The following is a 16,644-nucleotide window of genomic DNA, read 5'->3' as shown; positions in this document are numbered from 1 at the left end:
AGCTATTTTGGGCAACAGTGCTTAAAAGTGCATAATCTGATGTGAAGAAGAAGAAAAAGATATATGTTGTTGATTTTTTAATGCAGAATGAAAGATTAATCTCAGTGGCCTAGAATATATGTTGATTTTATATAGTTAATCTATAATTGTGGGGACCGTAACCACATATAGTTTTTTGTTTAGAGTTGCTACGACAACCAAACAAAATAAATGGAGATTTTGAAGAATAAAGGATAGTTGTGAGTTACATGTGATGTGTCTAATTTTATGGTTATGCAATCATTAATTATTGCAAATTTTCGTATTAATTAAATGTATTTGAACGTGTTGACATATCCAAATATTCGAACTGTGGCCAATAAATGTAACGAAAGAGAAATACGTGAAATAACGTTACAATTTCCTATATTGCATATTTCAACTTTTAGTTTCAAAACAAATACTTATAAGACTTCTCGGTTTAAAATCTCTAAAATAATCAGTGACACTTGGATAGATGTGAAATTAGACTGAAATAAATGCCAATAAGCATGCAATTAGAAATTTATATGTCAAACCAATTTTATATATAATAAAATGCATTTCTACTGACAAATATATTTGATCACCAATTTAGCATGCAATACTGAAAAATTAAAAACGTATGTTTTTGATAAAGTACACTCACTGCAATAAAGGTATCTTTATATTATTTTCTATCATGAATATAGATATCCTTCGCTTCCTGTAAAACGAAGGGTTGTGTTCCCAGTTTTTTGAAGAATTTCTATATCCTTTTTGCCTTTTCGTAATTAATCATCCGATATGAATTATTTTGAATATTTGGCAATTTGTAATGAAAAGATGTTCGACATTTAAACAAATAAGAAACAATAGATCTCTGCTGTGGCGTAAAGCGTGAATGAAAAGTTTCAAACAACCGTTAAGAATATAAACTGATCATTCGCCGTTCAGTCAGTAATTATCAGCTGCTGTCTTTTCGAAAAGAACGGCTGCCAGAAAAAAAGAATCCCAGGTGTTTTACGTTGAGATTTTCAACTTTCACTCACACTATCTCTCTCTTGAAGAAAGGTAGAGGAAGTTGAAGAAATCAAGAAAATTAAGTGAGGTATATATATTATTAAATCATTCTAGTGAGCAACCTCATAGAATCGAAATGTTATTTGTCTGGGGTGGTTAGGTTATGTTAACAAACTGAACAATGAAATTCACTTTTTTATTTGTATGTTATCGAGTCAACCAGTCCCGTTTGGAAATAGCTTATTTCGGGGCAGTCTGAGAGCTAATAGGGAAAACACGGCCCACACCAACCGTGTCTTTTTGCTGCTGTAAATGCAATTATCATTACTAATAAAATAAAAGTTAAATATTCATACAAACAGTTATCATGACATATTTAATAAACGCCAATTCTGGAAAAAGTGGCTATAAAAACGGGATTTGAGTCTTCCTACCAGTGTTATAATATAGAGCTGAACAGTCATACACTACTGTACTTTCAGACATATTTTACTACAATTATAATTATATCCATTATATTAAGGTTCATGGTGTATTATAGATATGAAGAAGGATGGAAAAAGAGCTGGAAAGAGAAAATAAAAGTAAAGAAGTTCTGAGAAGAGTGAATGAAGATAGAGGAATATTGACGTTGATAGCAAAAAGGAAAAATACATGGATTAGGACACTGTCTAAGGAGGAATTGCCTTATCAGAGATACTTTGGAAGAATTAGTTTCTGGCAGGAGAAAAAGGGGGAGAAGAAGGTGTCAGCTCCTGGATGATATGAAGATCTAAACTTCTGTTGCCTTAACAAAAATTAAGGCTAAAGATAGAAATGAATGGATAAAGATTGGTTTGCTGTAAGGATCTGTCGATGTGGCAGAACACTGATGACGATAGTAAAGTTATGGTCATGCTCATAATAAAATACGTAGGATTTGTTGTGTTCATCACGATACATAATAACGCCCTTTATTTGGCTTAAAAAGTAGGGTTATTTATGTGTTATAGGGCTATTGATATTTGAAGAAAATATACCGGTACGTACGGATATAATAAAGAATTGTTCCGATTTACAAATTTTGTTTGAACGGGTACATATTGAAAATGGCGAACGGAAATATTATTGTTATTCCTAGCAGTAGTAGAAGAAGAAGTAGACAAGTATGAACAATTCCACAATTGCTAGGAAAAAATAACGTTTGTTTTTGATCAGTCACATTTTTTAACCATACCAAGGATGTCTCTTATATATTCATTAATTGTTTGTTAAACACGTTACGTTGCCAAACAGAGATTGATACATCCACAGACTGTACGAATCAAGGTTGATACGACTGACGTCATTTTGTAGATGTGTTGCTGGTGTTTCACCTGTAGAAAGTCGTCCCAACTCTCAGACCGAGAGTAATTGAATATTTTTCATGTGACTATACATCGGAAGTATTAGTATTACAAATGATGAAAATTTCCTTAATTAACTCCCAGGACTCCCAACTTGAGAAACCAATGTTTAAGCCTCTACTCTGATATCATTACTAAGAAAGAGGGAAAAAGACTCAATGTGAAGTGTATTTAGCAAATTGACAACGCTTTTACGATTCCAGTGTTGTAATAATGACGAAACACTGATTTCGGTCGATAAAATACTAAAGTGTTATGTAGAAACAATAGTCCAGAGAATTCAAATTTAAATTGAAAAAACAAAAGACACACAAAGATGCAAGGACATGAAGGAGAAAATGGTATGATTTTCTTACTCATAGGTTTATGTGAGAAAATTATCTGCTAGCGACAAGACATACTTTTTCGTAGTTCGACATCTTTCATGGAAGAAAATAATTGAGTCACATTGTTGACACACACACACACACACACACACACACATATATATATATATATATATATATATATATATATATATATATATATATATATATATATATATATATAGATAGATAGATAGATAGATAGATAGATAGATAGATAGATAGATAGATAGATAGATATAGATATATAGATATATAGATATATATATACGGGCGGATTTAAAGGGCTATACGAGCTTTAGCTCCAAATTTGAGCTGCATGATGGCAATGATTTCACTGGACAATAGAAAGACTACAGTCTAGCTACTAGAAACGGTTTGGGTTCGGTTTAAGGTTCAAACGGAATGTGTCGGTTTGTTTCAGAAAACGTACCGTAATTTGGTCCGCTTCGATTTGAAAACAGACTAGATCGACACTTTTCAGAATATCCTTACATATTTTTGAAAAATTCCGAAATGTAAGGATTTCTTTTTATGTTAAGTAATTGTGAATCTGGTGTTTCACTTTTGAATGAAATGACGGTTTCCCATGACAAGAAATGATCAAGTTTGGAAAGTGTTACAGAGAGGCAATTCTGCAAAATGTTAGAAACATGTTTAACGAATTTCAGGCTTTGGCGTCATTGCAGAAGACCGTTAAAGAGAAAGAGGAAAATCCTGACTTGATCATTCATGGATCAAAGGTTTCCCTAGTATTTGTCATATCTCTGAAAGACATTTCTTTTGAGTACACGATTCTAAGATGATTGCCATATCTTTCGTGTATGCAATTTCTTTGTAAACTCGTTTCAGATGACTACAAGAAAGAGATATTTCCATTGTTGCTCCGTAGTGAAATTGATCCTCCACAGTTTCTCTGGAGAGGTCATTTACCAAGATGAACTGAATTTTGTGTTCGGAATAGGCTCGACTTTCCCCTGATTATGTGAACGCACTGATGAAAGTCTCGATTGAGAGCTCGAAGATACCCGACGTAAGGGAACGGGATAATGAGGATGTTTGATATTTCAACAACTTCATTTCAAAATCACTTGTCAAGGTGATATCAAGGAGTGGCGGAAGAAACCAAGAAGATACATTTGATAATATGAATCCATGACGTAAGCTTGCAACATGGTGGAAGTCTAGTTTCTGAAGTTAAAACTGGAGAATAGGCCATTAAAACAAACTTCAACGCACCGAGCGTGGTATCTCCTGGATGGAGCAGGAAGCCACCAAATATTCAGGTACTGATGAATATAAAGTTCATTTCATCGTTATCCTATTCATTTATTTATATAGGTTATGGCAGAGTTTGTCAGCTTAATAATTCCTGTTTCCTACTTTGTTTATTTTTCAATTCATTCGTTTGAGCATATCATGCCGCGAAAGCTTGTCACGTCACCCATTTCATCGCCAACATATTCTACAATAGCTTTGTCTTATTGTGAGAAAATCTCTTATGTATCATTATACATGCCTATTACTAGGTTCATTTTCATGCGATCAACCTCAAAATAGACCTTTGATCATCATGAATAGTTGTAAAGGCCTGGAAAAAATAGGAAATTTTGGTTAAAAAACAGTTTTTTACCGTTTTTTCTCGAGCTTGGAAAAAAACGAAAAAATTGGGAAAAATTAAAATTTTCGAATATTTTACTACATTATGCTTTTAAAATAAAAACTATTTTATATTTACTAGTTTACAGTAAAGATCATTGAGTACTTATGTTTCTTGTATTAGAGTAGGGAAATATTATGGCAACAAATATATTTGCACCACTTGTTTAAAGTTAGCACCGTGATAGAATGGAGTTATAGCTACGAAGGCTACTAAAATATAATCCTAGTTAGATTAATTAATATAGACGTATTTAATTATCTCAAGTAATCTTATGAAGTTATCGTTTTATGGTAGGGAAGTGTTAAAATAACAGGGTCAGAATCATTTTAGTTAATACCAGTATGTTAAAATCAAATATATATTTTTATGGAGATACGTACCTTCCGTGTAAAATTTCTGGAAATTTTGAACCCATTAGAAAAAGTCTTTTGTTCGGAAATATTGGCAAAACCCGGAAAATGTAATTTAAAAACTATTTTTTCGCCTGATGCTAATCTTATTTGCTGCAACGTGTCTGCAGCATATATACAGCGTATTTCGCTTGCAGGAAAAATATTTAAAGCAACAGCTTTTAATTTTTCTTTTTAGTTGTCTGATTCCTGGTAAAAAAAAAAAAACCCTCTTTATTATTTGTATATTTTTCGAACAACCCTAAAAGAGACATGATCTTATTTACATATACACACACACCGCACAAGTCTGTAAATTTGAGCAGCGGCAAATATATTAAACATAACATGTGAAACTTCCGTTCATTATTATTAAAGACTAGCAGAATACCTGTTCTTCGCACGGAGAGAATACGTTTCATTTTGTGTATTAAGGACAATAAAACTGTCACCAATAGACTTAGGGACCCCAGAAACTATGAATTCGACACTAGTATTAGTCATTTTCAATTACTTTTACATGTCACCCTCCCACTTTACGATGATAGGGGCTGAATTTGTATTTAAACGGCATCGGAAGTGTCACTGTTCATTGTAGCCACCCTGAAAACTATGGTTTCAACATTAATATCGGCCATTTTCGATCATTTTAATATATGCACCTTTTCTCCTTCCCCAAAGCTGCGGCGCTGAATTTGGATTTAAACAGCATTGAAATTGTTAGTGTTCATCTCACGACCCTCAAACCATGGATTAGACACTAATATCGGTCATTTTCGATCACTTTTATATATATTTCTCCCCTCCCCCGCCCCCAAGTTACGAGGATGAATTTGCATTTAAACGGCATCGGAAGTGTTACTGTTCATCACAGCAACCCCAAAAAACTATGGATTCAACACTAATATCGATCATTTACGATCATATATATATATATATATATATATCCCCTGCTCCATTTCATGGCGCTGAATTTGGATTTAAACGGCATTAGAAGTGTCACTGTTCATCTCATCGACCGCGAAAACTATGGATTCGACAATAATAGTCTATCAGTCATTTTCGATCATTTTTTATATATCACTACCTTCCCCTACCTTAAAATTTCGGCGTTGAATTTGGATAGAAACTGCATCGGAAATGTCACTGTTCACCTCAGCGACCCCGAAAATCTATGGATTCGACACGATATTGGCTATTTTCAATTATTATATATATAGACCCCTATATATATATATATATATATATATATATATATATATATATACCCTTCCACTTCCCGTAAGTTGCGGGCCTGAATTTTTATTTAAACAATATCGAAAGTGTTACTGTTCATCTCAGCAACCTCGAAAACTATGGATTCGACACTAATATTGGTCATTTTTGATCATTTTATATATCTCCCCTACCCTTCCCTCAAGTTACAGTGCTGAATTTGAATTTAAGCTTCATCGAAAATGACACTGTTCACCTTAGCAAAACAGAAAACTATGGGGCGGACACTAGGATCGGTAATTTTCAATATATATCCGCGCTTCCTTTCTCCAAATTGCACCTTCAAAGTGAAATGGTAAAATCCATCTCAGGCCCGAACCTCATCTAGAAAATATGTAAATTCTTATCGAGATCAGTCTGGTGGTTCAAGAGTTGTTAAGTTACAAATATAATCACTTTCATTTTTATAGATATAGATAATTTGTAGTACTAGAAAACACTTATTTGTTTACACACAAAATTTTGTACATAAAGTTTATATTAAAGTCTGTATTTGAATATTAAATAATAGTAATTATATGTCTTAGCATGCGCGCCGACTATGTGGGTGCTCCGGGGCTCCGGCACCCACACAAATAATCTTGTGGGTGGAGCGCACACACAAGATTTTTACTTTGGACCCGGGTCTGAACCCGTTTCTCTTGCGTTAGCCATGTTACCGACTGAGCTAGGTAGAGCATCCCCAACTTATCCTTATGGTATCGGTATATTTTGCTTTATCACTACATAGCCCTTTATTTCAGTGTTTATAAAAGATTTTAACTGAAAACAAATCTATCAAATATTGAGACTTCGCTAAATTTTCATGATGAGGGGTCTTAAAAATATGTTTTTAGGTATGAGAAATTCAAATCCGCACTTAGTTTTCTGATTAAAGAAATTCTAGCTAGGTAAATCAAAATTTGAATATACCACAAGAGCAGTTTTCAGAATTTCATACCGAAATACTTTCGAAAATGCCATGTGATGTTATAAAATAAATTATTCTTCCGTATAAAACATTTTATTAATCTCCAAACATATTGATAGAAGCTAAAGGCGCAATAAGAAATAATATATAACCAGTACTTTGGAAAAACACTCAATGAAATTTCTGCACACATAGACTTATGTACTGAAATACTGTATTTAGACTTTATATTATTGCATTGCAGTTACTATGAACAGAAAGAAATCCTTATTTTGATTACGCACTATTATATTTCATAATTGTTGTAGTAAAAAATGTAACATTCTCCATGCTTGAAATGTGTAACTTCTGTTACGAATCTTGAGAAACGCATTTTTCATTGATTTTTAAAATACTTCAGTCAACCACATTGACAAACTACTAATTTTCAATTGTAATAAATTATTTTGTAAAAGCTGCATCATATAGTTCATATGCTTCTTACTTGCTATTATATATACAAATGTAGCATATGTGCTCGACTTTCGAAGGGAAAGGGACAAGAAATACCGTATATACACTGTAGAGCACACTCACTGTCAATCACTGTCACAAATTGTAGAAACAAGCATCCGATTATCAGATGCACTCTTCATGTTGTAAAAGACGTATATAAACTCTTTCACGCTTCCCCGAAAAGAGAAAGAATTCTACATGAAATTCAGAAAGTTTTGGAAGAGATAGTGTTAATGATTCCCTAAGCTGTTGATGTGCGTTAGCTTAGTCATTATCGCACAGTTCACGCCGTGTTCGTCTGTTAGAAATCCATATTAATAGCATGTGAACAGATTCATAAGAATGGAGCTGATCTATCTACTTTGGCAGGGGGAATTTTGTTAGAAATGATGAATTTCAGTTTTATTGTTGGTTTGGTGACTCTGAATGAGACATTAAGTGCAGTTAGTAACCTCAGCAAACTTTTACAAAAGGAACTGTAAAACTTTCGTTTCTTCCTACTCTTGTATCTGGAACTGTAGAGCATTTAAAGAGCATCGCCTTTCTTTGCGCTACAAGGCATGAAGAAAATGAGGTGAAGAACAAAATCAAGAAACTTGAGGAAGATGCATCAGAGGTCAAAAGTGTAAAAGATAAAGCGAAATGTTTAAAGAGCGCAAAACAATTTGTGGAAAGTGTGCTTAATGAAATGTAGGAAAGATTCAATGATAAGATCATGAAATTGATTCAGCTAACTGCGTATTTTCAAAACTTTGATACATTTTTACAGCTCAGTGAGAATGAATGTAAAGAACTCTGTGCTATATTTGGAATTAATGATGTTAATGCTGTCGTTGCGGATGTACGTTCTTTTAAATATGTTGCACGCAGCAAATTTGAAGATTCTGGAACAGATGTTGCTTCTTTTATTTTAAAAGCTAGTATTGGTTACGAGGCTCTTAAACCTCTGCTTGAGTGTGTGTGTTGTCTATCCCTGTTTCTACTGCTACTGGAGAAAGGTCATTCAGTGCTATGAACAGAATCATGACAAAATTGCGAAATCGTATCGGTCATGATACTCTTCAGTCATGTTTAAAAGTATCGATCGATGGAGACATTGAGCCTACAGAAGATTTTATTCACGAGGTTATCAACAGGTATGCTGTGGAGAAACCCAGACGCATTCGACTGATATAAAACTTTTAAAAAATTGACTGCTCTACTTTGTTACATTTTATAATAATTTGAAATAGAGTTTGTGATTAGAAGACTCAACGAAGCTATTTAAAAAAAATCACATAGCTACAGTACAATAAATCATTTTCATTTACAGAATTTGTGCGTACGTTTTATCAGTTAAACAAATCTAGCTCGACACTTGTCTTTCAGTGTAATTAAACATTTTCAATGTTGTAGATTTTTCAGTTAATATTACTTTTTTCATATTGATAGCCATTTATTACCTTGCGTTATTGTCAGTTAGAAAGAAAGTGGAAATACTGAAATTTGAAGTTCAAGAATAGTGTTAAGTTTAAAACTTTTAAAGTTTAAGAATAATGTATTACCTATTATTAATATATTATGATATTTATAATATATGCAAGTTTGTAACTATTGTACAGATTTGTCTACTTGTATGAGACACAATTATAAGTTGTACGAATGATCAGAATAATGTATAAGTTCTTTATACATTATCAAAATTTCCTTATGTCATATCGTCGTTTATGCTCCGTGTAGGTTACCAGTATTTGTGTGTGTGCCTTTGAATTGTCAGTTCAAGTATATAGGAATATCGACAACCCAACTTTCTAAACTTTAAAAGTTTGCTCTCTAGTTATTAATAAACTTTAACTGTAAAATATTTTAGTAGTTCTTCACAATTTTTGGCGGCATTTCCAGAGTCGATAAATATGTATGCCTCTTCTTCAAGTACCAATTATAGCGAGAACTGCTGTATGACATTTAGGGTTTGTACTTTTCTTTCCCCCCCTGTGTATTAATATCCTCCCCGGGGGAAAGCATTGAGTAGAAGTCAAACTCGGTTGTGAGCTAAATTGGTTAGTTTGTGCTCATCACACCAACGAGTTATCTTTAGTTAGTGTGTGCTTTTCACAGGGATTTTCACCCCTTGCGACACTTAATCACAACACTGGATGGCAGAAACTTCTCAAGCAATCAGTGGAAATGTACTATTGGTAAGATGCTAGACGCAGTTACTGAACTTGAAATCGATCTTTCATACCAGAAACTCCCAATTGGAGATCCTCTCATTGCGCTGAGTGAAAATATCGTTAAAGATTTATCTACAGATCAGGCATACAGATATCGGTTTACACAGGCCATTCACACTGGAAAACTTAAACGGGATCTGGCGCTTCTCGAAATTGGTCCAGTCAGTCACTCAAGACGGTTGACCACAGCAAATAGACTGTGTCGTTTGTGGGTTTTTAAACATGGACTTAACGTCAAAGATCTCATAAATCTTAGGCGGATAGTTGAATACATTGTTGGTGTCTATTACCCATGCTGGTTCAACATCAAAGCCACGCACTACTGGTTGGAAGGCAACGTCACATCTTGTTTCAACTGCAGCGACTTAAAATGCCGAAGAAGATTGTTGTGGATGCTGTACTTCCAACGATCCGGCGCTCAGCATGGTATGCATTCAGTGAAATTGTAATCCAGACACTTCTATGCTCGGATGACATTGAGGAAAGAAAAGTTGGTGTTCCAAAGATACTTGAGAGGTGAGGCAGCACAAGGAAATCTCTTTATACGTCCGAGAAAAACACCTGCTAACAACCTCAATGCCTCGTCCCTGCTAGAGATGACTGACTGGTCTGAAGATGTTTATAACCCTCCTTTAACATGCAAACTTTCAACAGCAGACGTAAAGAAGTTTGTAGACGTTCCGATGAAAGTACCACAGTGGATATGTCACACTCAATCTATAGAAATGTGTGTGAAACAAGTTACAAGGGAAACAGGAAAAGTTTTTACGCATGGGAAACGTGAGGGATACATCAGAGTTCAACAATCAAGTCGACAGATGATATCCAAAAATGAATCAAAACAGGTCTTAATGAAACTTGTTTTGTGAATAACTTGTGCATTGATAGTATTGCTTACTTATTACTGTTTCTTGAATACATTTGTATTGAGTAAAAATGACAGCTTTATCACATAATGTAACAAGCATATGAACTATATGATGCAGCTTTTACAAAATAATTCATTACAATTAAAAATTAGTAATTTGTCAATGTGGTTGAGTGAGGTACTTTAAAAGTGAATGAAAATGCGTTTCTCAAGATTCGTAACAGAAGTTACACATTTCAAGCATGGAGAATGTTACATGTTTTTATTACAACAATTATGAATTATAATAGTACGTAATCAAAATAAGGCTTTCTTTCTGTTCGTAGTAGCTGCAATGCAATAATATAAAGTCCAAATACAGTATTTCAGTACGTAAGTGTGTGTGTGCAGAAATTTCAATGAGTGTTTTTCCAAACTATTGGTTATATATTATTTCTTATTGTACCCTTAGTTTCTATCAATATGTTTGGGGATTAATAAAATGTTTTATACGGAAGAATAATTTATTTTATAACACCACATGGCATTTTCGAAAGTATTTCGGTATGAAATTCTGGAAACTGCTCTTATGGAAACTGCTCTTATTTAAATTTTGATTTACCTAGCTAGAATTTCTTTAATCACAAAACTAAGTGCGGATTTGAATTTCTCATAACCTAAAAACATATTTTTAAGACCCCTCATCACGAAAAATTGTCAAAAGTATATTTCATTCTGAAAAATGACACGCCCTACTTTAACACTTTGCTTTCTTAGCAGTAAACCACATCTGAGAACATCGCGTAATATTGGAAGTTCAGATGGTAACAATTCGCTGCCAGTTCCAATCAAATTTCTCATATGCGTAAATGTATTACATCTTGTTTTCGTCTTAGAAGTCATTGTAAAGAAACATAAGCTACGACGTTAACATTAAGACTACTTGAGAAAGTTCAAGACACTCAAGTCACAATCACTATCACAAAATAGACCTGCCAACATTGTCTAAAAGCTCTCGGATTTGAAGCTCTCAACTTTATAACCTTGGAGCTATTATATAATAACTTGAGAACTTTGGCATCCGTTTAAGAAAATTGAAAATGTATATAATTTAATGATTGTATAATATAAATTTGACATAGTATCAAAAGTGTAACTTAGCAAGGTGCAAATATATAAAACTAATCCTAACAAGCATGTATTTCTGCTCAATAGATGAAATAGAACGCCTGCGCCATCTATTAAAAACAAAAGTAAATTTGAAAGTAAGAAAAGTAAATAAAGTAAAGTAAGAAAAGTAAAAGTAAGAAAAACACGAAAATGACAAAAATTTTGGACTGACATTTACCTAGCAAAACAACATTATGTCGAATTTGTAAATATATGCTTCGAAATACAATGCCAGGTCTCAACTTGAAAATTAGGAATTTGAAAATTGAAAAAACCGACACGCCCTAATATCACAGCCTTTCTTAACAGGACATTTCAAATATTCGGCCTGCGCACAATGTCTCGTTATCATTTACAACGCAGTGACGACCTATTACGAAATACAGAACGGTCTTTAATCATACTACTGTATATTGTGTCTTTATGTTCTGCTTCCACAATGCTATTTAAGCAAACGAACGCTATCCCACTGCCATCCAGTGGTTTTCTGATGTGTATACCGTGCATACTTAATATTTCCCTAAAATACAACCAATATATCTTGCTGCTTTCGAAATCTGTTTGTAGAGAATTTGTGTAGACACACCAAAACCCCGAGCTCAGATTTCACCAAATTTCTCATCAGTCTCGGCAAATGAACAGGGTTGATGGATTAAGACCCCAAATTGTCTGCCTGAAAAGGCATCTCACTGCAAGCAGTGATGATTTCAAATTTTCCACGGGGGAGACTTTCAATACACGAAGAGTGAAAGTATAGCACAATACTGGCACCTTACATTGAGCAAAAATCGAAGATATGCGACGGGGAAAATCTTCCTCTTAAGTCAGACCTGAAATCATATGAATACAAATTCACCCTGCCAAAATCTTACTAAATACACCAGTCAGGGGACCACGGTGGTTCAGTGGAAGGGCGTCCACGTCTAGTGCATGGAGTCCTTGGTTCGATCCCAGCTCGCGCCAAGTGAACTTTGTGGTGACAAACACCGCGTGTGTTTGGTTTGTCGGGGTACTCAAGTTTCCTCCCACTTTCTTCATTCCACTATTTCACTCATTTCTCATCATCACCGTCTCCTTTGGCCTAGCCGGCTTAACTGTGGGACGTAAAACTGAAACATTTCATTTTCTAGTCAGATACAAACAAAGGAAGCTATTTTAGCTGAATATCTCCATATACCGTAAATAGAATCAGAACATTCTGTCAACAAGGTTAATTACATTACGCCACCTATATCCATTATCATTCACTTATTAGTATTAGGCCTACATACTAACAACTCCCATTACTGTGCAAGAAATTAAGTTTTTCGTTAAAGGGCCATTCCACCTCAGTTCAACCATCCCCTCTCAGTGACTATAATGGATTTTCATGAAGAGTTGTTCACATAAGCTGGGTAGTATCAAGAGATAAAATACAAAGTTTAAAAGCATTCATGTAAATAAAACCAAAGTTATAATAAGATATGCACTACAGTGCGTAGGCCCAATATTTGCCGAAATGAGCAATGTTGTCTGCAGCATGTTTTCAGTCTTACAACTTTCTCATTATGAATGATAACAAAGTAAAATTTACAGGATTTACAGAACTAAACACGAAGTTTGTACTAACAGCAGTAGAATGAATTTCTAGAAACAATTATGGCTGACATATTCATTTAAAACCAGAACAAAAAAAAAAAAAAAAGTAAAATGTTACAAAGTTCAGCATCTTTTATGGAAAGAAGAGGGAGAGTGTCTAACCAGTCCTTGGATACATCACCTTGCGGAGTTTCAAACAGGGTAATAACAAAACAGTAGGTCGTTTACTTTTGTTGCAATTTAACAATCAAAATGCGAAAAAAGCAAAATACTTGTAATGTACCTAGGTACAGGATGAGCTAATAATAAGGTGACAGTGCTGTCACAGAAAAGTCTGTTGGGCTAGAGGTAGAGACCTTCGCGGGCCGGGCTTGGGATGGCCGACACTGATTTCTCTTCAGGTCGGGCCGGGCTGGGGCCGATTAATTGCAATTCTTTAATAATTATTGACTTTCGTTAAACGATAATTGTAATAAAGCCAAACGTTGAAGTGTGCTCGTGAAAAATGTTACAAAGAATGCAATAGCTATTTAGAGTTTGTGTTGCTTAGCGGCTCCATTTTCACTATAGAGGATTGCAGGCATTGCGCGGTAAATTGAGCTCTGGCCTTGACCTTCACTGAACCCAAAATACGACAAGAAGGGGTGGGAAAGTTTTGCCTGTCGCTAATAAATATTTCCATCTTCACTTTATGCTAAAAATCAATTAAGCTAGATTTTTGTTACAGGAAATGGAGTTTTTGTTCTCTCGATGACAGGCAAAGTTCTAGGAGGCAATGGTACCATTCGGGAGGCAAGCGTCAGGTTGTGAACCAGAGTTTAGAAAATGTTTCTGAGGGTTAAGTCAAGTTTAATACTAAATTTTGAGAAAGATTGGGGCTCGAGCTAATTTTTTAAAAAAAATTATCGGGCCGGGCTCGGGCCCAAAGCTTTTAAAATTTATCGGGCCCGGGCCCGGCTTGGGCCAAGAATTTTTAAAAAACTTATCGGACCGGGCCGGGCTTGGGTCAAAAATCTCCAAAACTTTTCGGTTCCGGGCTGGACTGGCCCTAGGTACATTCGGGCTGGATTGGGCTCGGGCCGAAATATTCGGCCTGTGCAGGTCTCTAGCTAGAGGTCCATAGATGATGAGTGGTGGAACCTTACTCTAGCGCAACAGACTTTTCTGTGACAGCACTGTCACTTTACAGTTGGCACATCCTGTACATTACAAGTATTCAGTTTTGTTTAAATACTTCGTCAGTTGTCGACTGTATTATATTTATTTATTTATTAACAGACACCAGGTACATCTCAGACGCCATTTTACACTAGATATATAACAATAACAAAAGAAAGGAATTCGGGATGATATCGACCAGGGCCTAGCTAAGTACCATCCCGGCATTTACCTGGTAGGACTGAGGGAAACCTGGAAAACGTCAGTCAGGATAGTCCCAGGTATCTATAGCCTCATATTCCGCGCAAGTTTGTTCTAGGAAACTGAAAATGTTCTCTAGATCCAACATCGTCTGAATTACCTTCTTATAGGCCGATAAAATTTACTTCTATTTTCAGTAAATCACTCGAACGTATGTTTGTTAACGACTCCATCCACACTTCTGGGACCGACAATCAAGTAGTCTTCAAATCTGTATAGCAACAATCAAATTCTGCTTGTGATAGTCCTCACAACCAATCACTAATTCTGTTAATCCATTGTCTCATCATATTCGACTTCCAGCAATTTGTAGTCAGGGATCATTTAGGGGGGGGACAGGGAGGGGCATTTGCCCCTTCTGAGTTTGAGATTTATATAGATTTTATCAATAGAATAGTATGTCAGTGAAAAAAGCGAAATTTTACTTATATCAAGGGGTCTCCCTCCCCCCAAGGCAAATCTGAAATGACGCTACTGTTTGTAGCCATTTGACAAAATTTGGCAGCTATACGTCTTCTAACTGAAACTGTCATATACAATTTATTTGTCACCAATGTATACCGTCCGTGCTTACATTACCATCAATGACCAGTTAAACACCCACTTGATCATGACAATATATCCTTACAACGATAAACAGTGATAACAAAATTTATAGAACTAATATAAATATGATTTTTAAAATTCTAAATTGTAACGTTAACCTAACGGTGTTCAATACCAGCCACCATCTGTGTTTTTAAGTCCATTTACTTTTGGAAATTATTTTGTTTGTCTCTTTTAGATAAACTGGAATTTTAATTGTTTGATTTCATATATTTCTTCTTCAAGACCAATTATTATTGTTCCTTTTTCAAAATGAATTTGTGATATCTATAAATTTAATGTTATTTAAATTTGATATTAAAAAGACTAAAATTATGTATCGTAAAATTTAATTTTCATTAAGTAAGGGATGTTTAAATAGACTTGAGGATGGAATCAATAAAACCAAACCATTAAAATTCTGTTTCATTAAAAAAAAAAAAAAAAAAAAACCTCCCCGCATATAATGCGGTTTCTCTATGTACAGCGTGACCACCGCTAGTACTCTTGTACTAGATGTAGTACCTTTTATAAGATTTTAGTGTTCTAGTACTTTCACCAACAAATCTAGTACTTTTCTTCTCGTCTTCTCTCATAAATACATTTGGGATAGAAAAAGGAACTCATGAAAATTTGGCAATGTACGAAAATGTCACTGTTCCTGGTAATATTTTCTGCCTTCTTTTCAATAGTGGTATTTACAAGAACGGAAGTGGGACATAGGTGCCGTCCGGTCCCCTCCTCCAACTAATAAATGACTACAGTAAGCAATATTACATATTTGGTGATCCATTTAAACAGTAGGCTATTAAGGAATTAAAATTCGATTTTCTCAATAAGCCAATTTTTTGATGTTTCTTGTTTTCTCCCGACATCCTCCATATTTGCCATACTTGTGTTACTCTAGTTGTTTTACAGTGAGTTCTAATATTACAATAAAGCAGGGATTCCGCCAGGAGTTTTAGTTTGGGTGTGTAAAGACAAAATTGGGAGGGTGTAAGTGGTTTGCATGGTTTATACCAAATTTTGACTGTAGAAATTTTAAAGTTAGAGGTACTTTCAAGTATGTGAGTATCACTCCTACACCAACAGAGGAGGGGGAGCTGCCGGAAATCTTCTAATAATATATTAATATAGTAAAATGTCATAAATAGGATGAAACGGAAACAGATAAAATTTCAGTAGATCTACTTTTTCCCCAGATGTAGTATATTTTTCTGCATAGGTTGGTACGAAATATTTTTACTAGGTGGTCACACTGGATATGTGTTATCGATGATTTACATAGAACGAGTCTCACGCAAGAGGTATCATACATAGGCAGAGTTAG

The sequence above is a fragment of the Thermobia domestica genome, chromosome 1, assembly GCF_964235325.1.
Source record: "Thermobia domestica chromosome 1, izTheDome1.hap1.1, whole genome shotgun sequence".
Classification (NCBI taxonomy): domain Eukaryota; kingdom Metazoa; phylum Arthropoda; class Insecta; order Zygentoma; family Lepismatidae; genus Thermobia; species Thermobia domestica.
This window is presented reverse-complemented; position numbering follows the sequence as displayed.